The sequence below is a fragment of the Dasypus novemcinctus genome, chromosome 1, assembly GCF_030445035.2.
Source record: "Dasypus novemcinctus isolate mDasNov1 chromosome 1, mDasNov1.1.hap2, whole genome shotgun sequence".
NCBI lineage: Eukaryota > Metazoa > Chordata > Mammalia > Cingulata > Dasypodidae > Dasypus > Dasypus novemcinctus.
This window is the reverse complement of record NC_080673.1, coordinates 90,789,699-90,795,773: the sequence shown is the minus strand read 5'-3', so window position 1 is coordinate 90,795,773 and position 6,075 is coordinate 90,789,699. Positions and strand designations below refer to the sequence as shown.

The 6,075-nt window shown below is 39.9% G+C and overlaps 1 pseudogene; it reads right to left on the bottom strand.

Annotated features, from left to right (window-relative positions):
* Nucleotides 1-1,146: 1,146 nt before the first annotated feature.
* LOC105744443 (COP9 signalosome complex subunit 8 pseudogene) lies at nucleotides 1,147-1,643 on the bottom strand (annotated as a pseudogene).
* Between the last annotated feature and the right edge of the window lie 4,432 nt (nucleotides 1,644-6,075).

The window sequence follows — 6,075 nt, the reverse complement described above, 5'->3', positions numbered from 1 at the left end:
GGAGTGGCTTTCTTCCCTTTCTTTCCTTTCTGTTGGTTGGAATGTAGATATGGAACGTGGTCCAGCTATCTTGGGCCAGTAGCAGCATGTTAAAGATGGCAATATAGAAGCAGCTTGCTTCCCTGATAAGGGGAGAGCTGTGTACCAGCCCTGATCACCTACCTCCAGACTTCAGTCATGTGAGAAAGAACTAAATTTCCTTCTTGATTAAATCACTGTTGACTTGTATTTCTTTAATTACATAAAGCCAGTCCTAATCCTAATAATATAGGTTTTTTAAAGATATACCTGAAGACACAATCAGCAAGTTCAAATGTTCAGAGGGCTGTCACACAAAAAATGAAAGACTGCTTGTTCAGTATTTCTCTAAAAGACCTTGAACTGAGGGATAAATATAAGCCACTGAAAGGTTGCAAAGAGAGTTGTACATTGTGTATCATTTCTCTTAATAGTTTCCCTTTCAAAATCACATACTCCTCACTTTCCCTTTTTTTTGAAAGGAGATATGATTAACAACAATTTTCGTGAACGTCTTAAGTTGTATTTTCATGGCAAGCCCTCCACTGCCAGCAACGGATACTCACAGCATCAGAAAAAGTCTAAAATTAACAAACTGGTTTTTAAAGGAATGGTCTTTTGCTCCTCAGCTGTATTTTAGTATTTTACATAGTAATTCTCAGGAGGTGGGAAGAAAAAGAGAGCATATTCTCCAAAGAGGGTGGGTCTGAATCCCCAGTAGTGATGATGGCGAATTATACAACTATCAAGAACTATCAACCAACAGTACCGATCAGTGTATGTTGTGGGGAAGGGAGGAGGGAGGAGCAGGAAAAAGAGCTGACAACCACTACGCTACATTAAATAGGAGTGCTGCGTTTATGAGTCACTAGGAGACATAACCTCACCAAGTAATACTGATGGGTTCCATCTAAATTGATGAATATTACAAAATGAGAATTGTTTCAACAACTATTCAGCATAATTTTAAGGACAAAATGCATATAATATATATTATATATGTATTTTATCGCATTCTCAGGAATACCGAGGTGCTTAATCCAGTCAATGAATTGAAAAGAATTTTACATTTCTCTATTTTTTGGTACATAGGGTTCTGAAGGTGAATCTTGAACTCTGAATGACACATCAGTTTTCAAGGAAAGCCACGTAATCTGTCAGTCTGGCTACCTGCTATCCATTGGGGATTGGTGGGACTGGGGCAGGTTCTAATAAGAGAATAAACCTGTTAAAGGAAACATCCAGGGCCCCTGCAACCAGCTTTTTGGGCATGACCATTCTCATGGTGGAATCAGCTTGCCATCCTTGTTCTAAAATACCTTTCATAGCCTCTTCTACAGGAAGCCCAACAAAGGTCGCAAAGTCATCAGCTATTATGGAGGTCTATGTCTGAGAAACCAGGGTGAAGATTCTTCTCCTTGTTGCATCTCAGGGTGCTTCCATGATTTGTTGGACCATCTCGGACCACTGGTGGGTGTTGATGGTCGTGTAGATCCCAGGGAAATCTCTCTGCCAGATTCTCTGTCCTACTGACCAAATTTCCCCAAGTTCAGAAGTGGCAGATTTTATAGCAGAGGTATTCTTTTCCAAAGATACCTTGCATGATTCATGTCCTAATGGAGCAGATATGGAACTAGAAACTGATCTTCCACTGGGGCTCTGGCAATTCCTCCAGGAACCTCCAGCTCCTGATTCTCACATTGATTCAGGGACGTTTTGAAACTGAAGGTTCTTTACATGATCATCCCCACTGACATCTTCCCTGCCTGTCTGGCTGCCCCACCTTCCCCAAAGCCAGACCTCAGACTTGATATAGTTTTTATTATCTTATCTGTTAGCTAAATTGAAAGATCCCTGAGGGCAGAGGTCATGTCTTTCTTCACTGCTGAATCCCCACAGGGCTTAGCACAGAGTAGGTGCACAAAACCTTTTTTCTAATTAATAAATGAATGGATGAGCCATGACAAAACAGCCTCTTTAAAAAAAAAAGGATAATTGAGTAATATTTCCTAAATGTGGTTTACTGAAAGACTTAAAAAGAGGAAGCATAGTACTGTACACAAATGTGTGAGCTCAAGAATATCTCTCCATAGTGCAATTCTTGGTCTGACACTTAACAACTGTGTATTGGGAAAGTTTTCTTAACTTCTTTCTGTAGCATGTAATATGTAATAAAATAGGGATAATATATTTTTTAAAGATTTATTTATTTCTCTCCCTCCATCCCTCCTGCCCCGGTTGTCTGTTCTCTGTGTCTATTTGCTGTGTCTTTTTCTTTGCCCATTTCTGTTGTTGTCAGCAGCACGGGAATCTGTGTTTCTTTTTTGTTGTTGCGTCATCTTGTGTCAGCTCTCCGTGTGTGCGGCACCATTCCTGGGCAGGCTGCACTTTCTTTCATGCTGGGCGGCTCTCCTTACGGGGCGCACTCCTTGTGTGTGGGGCTCCCCTATGCGGGGGCACCCCTGCATGACACAGTACTCCTTGCGCGCATCAGCACTGCACATGGGCCAGTTCCACACGGGTCAAGAAGGCCCAGGGTTTGAACCGTGGACCTCCCACGTGGTAGACAGACGCCCTAACCACTGGGCCAAGTCTGCTTCCCAAAATAGGGATAATATTAGTACTTACTTTATAAAGCTTTTAAGGGAATTAGATGAGTTAATACAGTCAAAAACTTAGAATAATTTCCGGTACTTGGTAAGCTTGCAACAAATGTTAATACTGTTTTTTTATATTTATAGAAAGAAATAAGGAATTTCTTACAACCAATCTGGCTGCCTTTGGTACCTGTGTCTCTAAGAAGAGTGAAGATCTCTTTCATGGGAGAAAAGTTTCAAGATGGGCCTATAAGACTAGTAACACTGGGGATGAAATTGCAAAAGCCAAAATGGATTTTTAGTGAAAATAGAGATTAACAGGGAGATGGTCCAGAGGAGAAACTGATGGATTTAAAAAACAAAGTGACAACCAAGAATTCCTGGAAGAAAATGGGTTGTTTCTTTTTTAGTGTTGTTTTAAACTTCTATAAAGTTACTCAACTAACATAAGACTACTCATCAAGTATAATAATACCCATTGTCTATATCTAGCATTGTAGCAAATGGTAGTCAAGTTCTAGAATTGATAGTGTGGACTCAAGGCAGAATGAATTATGTTGATGTCTTAAAAAGAGAAGGAAGAGCAGGTCTGTAAACTCAGTTAAATAAAACTGTTAATAAATTAAGTTTATTCCTCAAAATCAAAAATTGAATTTTATTCTCATCCCAGGATTAGCTTTGAGATTAGAGATTTGAAACCCAGCTCCAGTACTTTCTAATTTGGACTTGGAACAATTCACTCAATCTTAATATTCTTATCTGTAAAATCAGGTACTAATACTTCCCTCAAAATATTGTTTAGATGTGTAAATGATGTAGTATGTGTTTAGCATACACTGCATTGCTAGGCAGATAGTACGTTTTCAATAATTGGCACAGATTATATATACCACTAGGTTTTGTTTTTTTTTTTTAATGTTTTTTTTTTTTTTAAAGATTTATTTATTTATTTAATTTCCCCCCCTCCCCTGGTTGTCTGTTCTTGGTGTCTATTTGCTGCGTCTTGTTTCTTTGTCCGCTTCTGTTGTCGTCAGCGGCACGGGAAGTGTGGGCGGCGCCATTCCTGGGCAGGCTGCTCTTTCTTTTCACGCTGGGCGGCTTTCCTCACGGGCGCACTCCTTGCGCGTGGGGCTCCCCCACGCGGGGGACACCCTTGCGTGGCACAGCACTCCTTGCGCGCATCAGCACTGCGCATGGCCAGCTCCACATGGGTCAGGGAGGCCCGGGGTTTGAACCGCGGACCTCCCATATGGTAGACGGACGCCCTAACCACTGGGCCAAAGTCCGTTTCCGACCACTAGGTTTTATATTCCTCTTCAATAGAGAAGAAACTTAGGTAACAGGTATACTAAGATACGATTATTTTAACAAATACTTTAATATGCTTTGAAAAGAATATCTATATCTATATATTTGGTGAATTTTATTTTAATTACAATAATCGTGTTATCACTATCCCTGCCTCTTTTCACATCATAGGAATGTGACAAGGAAAACAGATAACCTCCTTGAAATATTTTTAATTACAGGCATTGGGAAATATTTACCAGCTCAGAACAACTTCTTTTAGAGACCATTTCCTGAGGAAAGCATTATTTTGTCTTTAAGTCCAAAGGTAATATTTAGAGATTAGAAATCTAAAGCAGAATGGATTGATACATTCATTCAATCAATCAATGAACCAATCAATCATTTAGCCATCTTTTATTAAGTATTCACTATGGGCCAGATCTGGTATTATGCACTGGGGATTTATTTTTTGTTTTGTTTTGTTTTGTTTTGTTTGTATATCCACTTTATATTTTTTTTATTGACTTTGTAATAATATTACATTAAAAATATATATATATGTGAGGTCCCATTCAACCCCACCCCCCCCCACCCCCCCCTCTCCCCCCCCAACAACACTCGTTCCCATCATCATGACACATCCATTGGATTTGGTAAGTACATCTTTGGGCACCTCTGCACCTCATAGACAATGGTCCACATCATGGCCCATACTCTCCCCCATTCCATCCAGTGGGCCCTGTGAGGATTTACAATGTCCGGTGATTACCTCTGAGGCACCATCCAGGGCAGCTCCATTGCACTGGGGATTTAGATATGAACAGTGCAGGGATGATCCCTGCTCTTGTGGTCTCAGAGAGATTAAGGGAAAAGAAAAGCATAAAATAATAACACAAACAACTGAATAATTATAAACATGATACAACTGCAGAAATGTCCCCTTGCTCACACCAGGACACATTCGATTCTGTTTCAGCAATGATGCAAAGAAGCCATTCCAAGAATTAGCAGATAATTCTAGTAGAACCATGGGAAGGAAATATTTCCCTTCAGCAATACAGCTAAAAGTTCCCTCTCTCGTGTTATTTGCCTCACTCCCTAGAGCCACACCCGCAAAATCTAATCGCCAAGCCCCAGGCAACCGTGTTCCCAACATTTCTACTTGTTCTCTATTTCCTATTTCCCTGGTTTCTTCCCTGCTTTCCTTGTCCCCTCTGCATCCCAAAATCCTCCTTGGAGGTGGGAGAGGGGATCACCAAACCAGCACCTCATTAATAACTGGAAGGGAAAAGGCCAGGAACATCATATAATATTGATGCTTATTTCTTCACAGAATGGCAAGTACAGGATTTAAAGAGAAGACTTCAACGAGAAGACCAATCAGTCTGGCAAAATGGAGCAAAACCACTCAGAAAATAACATATAAATTGAGCCTGGAAGGAGAAGGAGTGAGCCAAGTACAGGGAAAAGAATAAGACATTATGAGTGAAATGGGAAGAAGTAAGGCATTTGAGGCACGGAAAGGTTAACGGGTTTAGGGCAGAGCAGAGAGAGAGTTTGAGGAAATGAGGCTGGACAGCAAAGGAGGGCCCAGATCATGGAAATTTTTTATCCCAAAAGCAACAGGAAGCCACTAAAAAGTATTTCTTTTATATTTCTCAGATCAATTTTTTAAAATGTTGGTAATACTATTTTTCAAGAGCAAGATCTTTTACTCTGAACCTTTCTCATCCACTGTCATAACATATTCACCAAAGGTTTATATTTTGAATTGAGGATTATCCACATCCATTCATTTTTAAAAAATCATTTTAAAACCATGTAGAAAAAGCAAATATATCTTACACCTATGGAACAAACTTATCCCTGTTTGAATTGCTATAGATTGTGCACTGAAACACCCCAGGTAAGATTATTCTGGAGACTATAGCTTAATTCAGTTTAAAATGTAGCTCTCCTTGAATTTTATGTGAACCAAAAATGGACTTGTAGCACAGGTTAGTTTTTTAAACATCCAAATACACAATTTTTTATCTTCCTCTAGCTTGCAACAAAGATTCCCTTTCTCTGTGTTCACAGTGAATGATTGTGTTCCACAGGAAAGAAACCAGTCTCTCATACCATTCTTTCCCTAAACACCTGGTTGTTCAGTTTTAACAAGGTCTTTGGT